Source organism: Suricata suricatta, chromosome 9 (assembly GCF_006229205.1).
Source record: "Suricata suricatta isolate VVHF042 chromosome 9, meerkat_22Aug2017_6uvM2_HiC, whole genome shotgun sequence".
NCBI lineage: Eukaryota > Metazoa > Chordata > Mammalia > Carnivora > Herpestidae > Suricata > Suricata suricatta.
The window spans coordinates 17,374,317-17,383,141 of NC_043708.1; positions in this window are offsets into that span (position 1 = coordinate 17,374,317).

An 8,825-nucleotide genomic window follows, 5' to 3' on the forward strand; every position below is an offset into this window, starting at 1 on the left:
CTGCCTCATTTTTGGTGTATAGGAATGCAACTGATTTCTGTACATTGATTTTGTATCCTGCAACTTTACTGAATTCATTAATCAGTTCTAGAAGGCTTCTGGTGGAGTCAATTGGATTTTCCATGTAGAGTATCATGTCATCTGCGAAAAGTAAAAGTTTGACTTCTTCTTTTCCAATTCTGATGCCTTTTATCTCCTTTTCTTTCTCACTGTTCTGATTAATTGCTCATATGGATAGCTGATTACTACATTGTCTGAAAAATTAATCAGCGGCCAGTTACTCAATACCTCTGATTTGGTTAAGGAGCACTTGGCCAAGAATGAAGAAAAAATATGTCAAATACCTACTGGTAACTAACCCCCCACCCCCATTATCACTGCTGAAATTTCATCAGAGATTGTTTTGACATTGTCCCCAAAATCAGATTTCTGGAACTTAAGGAAATCAGGTTAATTTAGCAAGTTCTGTATTATGTGCCAAAACAGAGTTGGTGTTTCTTATTCTGTGGCAAGAAGTCTCCTATAGGACTGGATCATGACTGGGGGCAGATTGTGTGACAAAATTCAGATAAAAAGGTGAATATATAGCAATTTTTTTTTTTTGGCTGCTTCAACGACAGCACAATTCTCCTAGACAGACCATGGCTTGCCTTCTGTTTTAGTTCTAAATTGCTATGTATAAAAACAATCCAAAATTTAATAGCACAAATAACACATTGTTTCTCAGAAGACTTTGGGTTGTCTGGAAAGTTCTTCTGCTGTCTCTGCACTGTCCCTTTTTAGGTTACTTTATGAGTCTCTCTGACCTAGTAGGTCTTTTGAGGACTGGACTCAGCTATAGTGCCAGGATGGCTACACACGTCACTTACTGTGGTCTCAACATATTTCCTCACATGTGTTCACTCATCATTCAGGACCCTAGACAAGACATCTAACATAGTGGCTCGATTGCAAAAGGTAGTATTCCAAAATAATTAGAACTCTAGATGTTCTGCTTACATCACACATTACAAATGTCCCATTGGCCAAGGCAAGTCACATGGGCAAGGCAACAGTCGGTGTGGAAGGAAGTTACACAGGGTGTGAATAGAAGGAACATGGTTCACTGTAGCCCACCTTACACCAGTCTAACATACCTCCTGAATGGGAGCTCTCTGGACCTTGAGCCAGATACTAAATCTATTTGGCATCAGTTTCTTCTTATGTAGTACAAGTTTAAACATCATACCCACTTGAGTGACATACAAATTAAGTGGGTTAGTAGGTGTGGTATTTGGAAGGGTGCCTGGCACATAGTAAGAGCTGTAAAAGGCTTTGCCATTACTGTCATCATTATTATCATCATTGTTTTGCTGAATTTTTGTGCAATATTTTACCCTGTTATAGTGTTATATTATACACTAGGTCATCTATGCCATCTCCAACTCCTGAGACCTAATTCTATCTTGAAGGAGATGACTGTCTAAAGAGATGGCACACAGAAATACAAAATTCTAGTACAAGGTGATTTATGAGGGAGTACAAAGAGATGCTTTAGAAAGGAGCAAAGATACATTTTCACAACTTCCTTTATTTAAAATTTTACAACTGTCACAAACTAATGCACATTTACATAAGCAGCATTTTAATACACAAGCATAGAAACCAATTCTAAACATATCTAAACAAGCGCACCAATGTTAAACTCATTACCTTTCTATTTAATATGTTTCATTTTGAGTACTTTACCTTTTCATTTAATATATTACATTTCTCATGGTTCATAGTTCAACATTTCAATGCATTGGAATGAACTCTCTCTTTCATCCTGAGTAAAGGTCTAAACTAAGAAAACAGATGACAGTGCCACCTGATCTCTAAGCAATTCAATATACAATTATTGGTGCTGTTAAAGTATCCCTATCCTATCCCATGAACAGTTCTTATAATGTGACACAGGGTCTGACCTACATGGAAGGAAATAATAAAAATAAGAGTGAACATTTATTCAACCTTGTTATGTGCAGGCTTTATACTTAGCTCTACATTATTCTCATTAGAACTCTCTTGCCTGAAATGTGGTCCTTTTTTCCCCCCAGCTGATTATGTTTCATTTTATTGGTGTTCACAGATCTTCACTTTCCTATCTCTATCATAGGTATGTACCTCCCCCACTCTACTCATGCTGGGTTCAGCCTTGTGATATTCTTTGACCAATGGAATGTGAGTGAGCACAGTACACACCTCATCTCAAACAGGTGTACTTTTACCATCACCGTGCCCTGTCTCCCTTGCTCCTTCCCTCTACCATGAGAATCAGAGTACCCTAGATCAGGGCTGCTTCTTCAGCTTGAATCTCAGAAAGAGTAGACCTCATAGCCAGGCACTGACCTGCAGCATAGAGTTGCAGCAGCTGTTTTCTAACGTTGTGCAATATTAGCAAGAAAGTAAGTAGCTGTGACGGAAACTTCCATGACTAAGGAGTTGTTCATTAGCACCATTACTTAAATTGAGGTTGAAATGTTTGGTTCCCTTGAGTAGATTATTCAAAGCCAAGCTATGTATCTGGGCTGTACCTCTTTGAACAATGGTATTGAGTTTTAGCAGCTTTGATTTTTCTCCCCAGGACCTGGAGAAAAAAGAATCTAGCCTAGTCTAACATAGCCCCTCCATGAAAGCATATCTAGAATAATGAATTTTTATAAGTCAGTTCTAAAAAGACAACCCATTTTTTTCTTTCTTTTTTTCTTTTTTTTTTTTAAATAGGCAGAAAGTTAAACAGGAATATCACAAAAAAATATACAAATGAAAATGAACACAGGAAAAATACTCAACATCATTACTAACCATGGAAATGTAAACTAAAAGTACAATGAAATGTAACTAGAAACTAATCAAATGCTAAAACGAAACAAAACAAAACAAAACAACCCTTATCATTGGAGTATCTGGGTGGCTCACTTCATTAAGCACCTGATTCTTGATTCTGGGTCAGTTTATGATCCCAGGGTCATGGGATCAAGCCCTTTCTTGGGCTCCATGCTGAGTGTGGAGCCTGCTTAAGATTCTCTCTCTGTCTCCCTCTGAATCTCTCCCCCATTCACGCTGTCTCTCTCAAATTAAAAAAAAAATAGTGGTGACTTAGCTCATAAAGAATAAAATAAATTAATCATAGATGTTTTTAAAAATCCCCCAAATTGTCAAAGATGTGAAATACCCAGAACTCTCATACATTGCTAGTAGGATTGCAAAATGTAAATCTCTGAGAGTCTCTTATAAAACTAAACATACAGTTACCCTATAACCCAGAAATTTTACTCCCATGTATTCACTTAAATCAATGAAAATAGAGGTCTCCAAAAAACATATATAGCAATACTCATAGCATCTTCATTCAGAATAGTGACAGGCTACAAACAATCCAAATGCCTATTAACTGGTGTACTGAGAAATTAATTGGATTATATTCATACAGTAGAATATGAGTCAGCAATACAGAGGAGCAAAGTGCTGATAGATGAAACAACACAGCTGTATCTCAAAACCACTGTGCTGAATAAAAAATATCAGACAAAAAGGACTACTTACTGTGTGATTCCATTTACATAAAATTCTAGAATGGGCAAAACTAATCTTCAGTGACAGAAAGCAGATCACTCATTTTTCTGGGACTGGAGCTGGGCTCCTGACTACAAGGAGGCAGAAGAAATCTCTCTGGAAAGATGGAAATAGTCTTAGTTGTAGTGGCAGTTACATAAGTGCATAGATTTTTCCACAGGCACATTTAATTGTGTGTAAACTCTATTACAAAGAAGTGATTTAAACATAAAATAAAATAACATGGTTTACCAGAATACTGGAATAGTACAAACTGAAATAGACATCGCTAACTCCTAACTGTTTGCTGTGTTCCATCAACTAGGATAAATCTCTCCTATGACTAAATTGGCCATGCTCTTCAATGTCTCTGAGTCAGTAAATATATCTGATTCTATATCCTCCTTTCTGTTCTCATTCTACCTTGTCCTTTTGACGTTAACTAGGTCTTACCTAAGAATATCTTTAAAAAGATTTTTTTTTTTTTGTAGTACTTGGTGTAGGTTAAGGAAGACTTGTGTAGATCCCTATAGGCCAAGTCAATTCTGGCAAACAATGTAGTATTCAATATGGCGGTCTTCCTGGGGTCTAGCATTTCTTACTATTGTCAGGATGTTAAATTTCTCCATTTTCATTCAATTACCATTCTCCTCTTCTTATCCTGATTGGTCCTGCGGAGTGGTTATTGGTTATCCAGTTTGATTCATATGCAAGTCATACATTATTTATGAATAATTTTTAAATGCTTCTATAGTTTTTTACTTTGATGGGAGTGTTTTGTGCCAAGTAACAAATCAATGAGTTCTCATATATTATTCGTTTCCAAGTTGGCATTTTAAAGTTATAATTACTATACTAGAAAATAATATATTTAAAAACAGAATTCTAAGTAGAACTCACATTTATGTTTAAAAAGCAACCACTACATAAGATAAATCCTGAACTCTCACTGAACCATAGAGAAATGATACTTTTTATAAGGACTGCAATGTAAAATCCCAGATGATTGTATTTATATACTTATAGTTGATATATATAGACAGAAGCAGAGAACTAAAGCATTATTTTCATGGGCAACAACATTATTCTTATTTTTTGACACGCAAAACACCTACTGGTAATAAAAACATTTTCAACCAAAAGGAAATATTTTTGTTACTTCATCCATCTCTGTAATGAAAACTATTGGCTTCTCACTATTGATTGGAGGAAGAATCTATTGTTTTGGAGAACAGGAAGTTATCAGCATTGGTTAGTAGAAAAATGATGTGGAAGTCAGTGAAAACTGATTATAGGTTCCAATATAAGGTTACAATTATAAGGTTATAAAAACATTGTGAGGAGACAAATTCATAAATGACATCTTTGTGAAAACATTATTTGATTACAAATATGAAGGAAAGCAAAAATCCAGTTGGCAATGGAAAAAAAATGGAACATAGATGCCAATTTGGGTTTCACTTATATTGTGTTCTTGGTAGTCATGAAAATAGCAGCCCCTTCCTGTGGTAAAAAGAATTCAACAATGTAAACATATATTAGAAGTGAAATTAGGAGGTATTTGTAGTTTGAGTAGTTTTCCATATTTGGGAAGGAAGGCTATTAGGAGAAGCTCGGGAAGGGTTTATGATATTATCAAAAGGAGTAAAGCAATGAAGGGAAATGATGTTAATATGTAAATGACATTAATTTGAGCATGCGTACTAAAGAAAGCTTATAGTTACTGTCAACCTGTTATTCTTCTTGTAAACTGATGGGGTCAGTAAAAATAATAAATTATATAGCTGCATATTCACTGCAGTACATTGAAACATTACCACCCAAATTTATGTCCATCTAGAATCACAGAATGTGACCATATTTGAAATAATTGTCTTTGCAGATGGTATTAAGTAAGAATCTTGAGATGAGATCATTCTGGATTAGAGTATGTACAAAATCCAAAGACAAGTGTACTTATAAGAGACAGAAAAAGGGAAGACACACAGAGAAACACAAAAGGAGAAGGCCAAGGTATGTTGGTGGCAGAGACGGGGGTAGTAATATAACTACAAACCAACAACTCCCGGGATTGCTTAGCAGCCACTAGAAGCTGGTAAAGAGACTTGGAACAGATTCTCCCTTGCAGCCTCCAGAAGGAACCAGCTCTGCTGACATCTTTGATTTAGGCTTCTAGCCTTCAGAACTGTGATCAAACAGATCTGTTGTTTTGAGCCAATGAGCTTATGATAATTCTTTACTGAAGTCCCACAACACGAATATACTATTTTTTGTCATTCTTAATCTAGTTCATCATATTGTGTAAAGGTGTTGTAAAAACTTATTGAGATTCATGTAAATATGGGGGTGCCTGGGTGGCTCAGTCCATTAAGCATCTGACTCTCGATTTGGGCTCATGTCATGATCTCACAGTTTGTGGGAGTTTGAGCCCCACATTGGGCTCTGCTGACAGTGTAGAGCCTGTCTGGATTTTCTCTCTCTCCCTCTCTCTACCTATCCCATATGCACTCACTCTCTCTCTCTCTCTCAAAATAAATAAACTTTAAAAAAAGAAGGAAACATTCATGTAAATACATGGAAAGCATTTGGTCATGACTTGAAGATAAGAAGTTCTTGATAAGTCTTAGTCACTGCTTATTTGGAGGTAGAAGCCTGAGCATGGAATTGCTATTATTATGATTGCTAGGAATTATCTGGTCAATGTATTCTAAACAGCAACATCAATTTGCATGAGAATTTTAATGAAATCACAGAACTTAAGAAGAGGACGCAAGTTCTTATGTGTCATTGCAATGTTTACCAGCTCATATTCTATCTTTCAGACTTTTCCAGTGAATAGTCAATGTGATTCCCGAAGCAGGTTGAAGATGTCAGTCAAAAACTATACCAGCACAGACCTATCTGGTGAAACCAATTGTATTGATAATGGCTGTTGTGACTTCTACTTCTCCAAAAATAGTCAGTGTTTCTAAGTGAATTACATAATCTCTAACTCAGTGATTCTTTTAATTCCACATCTCAATGGTTCTTAGTTGTAATGAAATACAGAACTCAATCCACCTATTATTGAAGACCCTAATCTAAACTATAGGCAAATTAATGAAAACAAGGAGGAAAGAAAATCTGTTTTCTCCCCCATTGCCTTGAAGGTATGTATGGGGGAAATTAATCTGAATTATTTTGAATGGATATATCTGTAATAGAAGAAATAATGGGGATGAAAAGGAAGAACATATGATTGATGAAATAATGAACTTATACACAGAGTAAAATTACCTCCTCTAACAACCAATAAATGCAGAAAATATTACAGATAATTGATAATCCATTTTATAAAGCTTTTTCTTGCAAACACAATACAGCTAATATGATGTCAACTCCCTAGTTTGATATACAGCATATTATAATTCTAAAAGCAATGTTATTATAAAAAATTCATTTGCCATAATCAAATAAATTTTCAAAGAAAAAACAAATATGCATTAAAAATATTTCCACAGGGCCTTGCTCTTCTAATGGAAATGCTAAATACAGTACAAGAAAGATTTGCTAATTAAAAGGCATTTTTAAGCTTTCAATTTCATTGTCTTCCCTATTTAATTCAGTAGGAAGGGGAAAACAGTCAAACAATATTTTTTAAATGAGGAACTTTAAAAAGATACCACACTTAAGAGACACCACAGCTGATGTATTTGATGTTCAATTATTTTTCTATTTTTGATTTCAAAGGGAAATTGGACTGCATAAGAATAAATATATATAATTTAAAATTGTTTGTTTTGTGTTTAATTAAAGCAGGTATAGTTTATATTATAAAATGGTGATTAAACTTTCTGCAGTCATTATGGGATTGAGAAATGACCCCAGGCTTCATGTAAGCATTTTAAAAGAACTTTAAATTTCAGGGCTCATAGTACTTCACTTTTTTCTAGCTTAGAATTTGCTTTTTTTTTTTTTTTTTCAATAAAGGCTGTTCGGAGACTACTGAGTATAGTGCAAAGAATCTGGAGTTGGTGATTAGCTGGATGAAGTTTTCAAACTAATTTTATCACGAGCTTGCTCTAGGTCATTCTTTACAAAAATCAGAGAAATCAGGGCTCAGGTAAATTATGTATTGGAGATAAAGCCTACTCTATCAAGTTCTAGACTTATTTTAGAATAAACTGAAGGGAAAAAATATTTGCCAGTACTTTACAAGCATGAGGTCATAATAATCTTGGTCTTTTAAAAATGAATAAATATAGGCAGAGTTCAATCAGGAAATTGGAAATTATCCTAAGTATGTTAAGAGAATGATTTAAGCAGTAGTAGAGGCTTGTGGCTTGCTAAAGGGTAGAAACAGAAAGGTCAGGAAAGCTGCCAGTACCTTCAGGAAACTAGTGGGTACTGTAATCCAAGAAAGCTACTGGTTCTGAGCTCAGGTGCCTGCAGCAGTAGGACGGGCTGTTTTACGGGGGGACACCTGGAATCTCCTGGCAACATTCTCTTCTGTTCTAAGGTCATCTGGTGGCCAGTTTCTGCATTTATTAGGAGCAATCAATGATGGCTTCCACTTCAGTACTCACAGATTACTGGGAAGTAACTCATTTGCTGAATCTAACCCAGAACCCACTGCCAAGAATTCTGGGAAATGTAGTTCCCAGTCTTTGCACTAGACCTAGAAACAGGATACTGGAAAAATAATGTTATGTTAACAACGAACAATATGGCAGAGAATAGTAAACCGCATGACAAATTAATGATGATTTTTTTTCAGCACATATGAGCAGATAAAGCAGGATTCATTGGGGCTTTGGTCCCCAAAATTGCTCTGTTTGTATGGATTTGGGACTAGGCTAATTTTTCTTAAGACTGAATCTATTTTCTGAGTGTCTGTATATCTACTGTATTATATTGTTGTCTCTTGTGTTCAGTTATGAATGACCGAAGGGATAGGTATTACTGAAAACGTGTTTTAGCAGAACATTGCACCGACCTATAAATGGAAATGTATAGCTGTGCTCAAACAACTTGAAGTGTATTTGCAAACTTTTAGGATATCAGTTGTGTTCTTGGGTATAAACTCATGGTCACTGGTAAGTCACAGTTTGAAATCTGAGCCCATAGGTTTTGATTGCTGCCAGTCATAAAGGCAGCTTAGAAGGACTTCTGGTGTACTTGATGGCCTAATATGGGCTGTAAACTTAGGTTACAAATAGGCTGTAAACTTAGAGGTATAGTAGAATAGTAAGAACACAGAATCTAGAGCC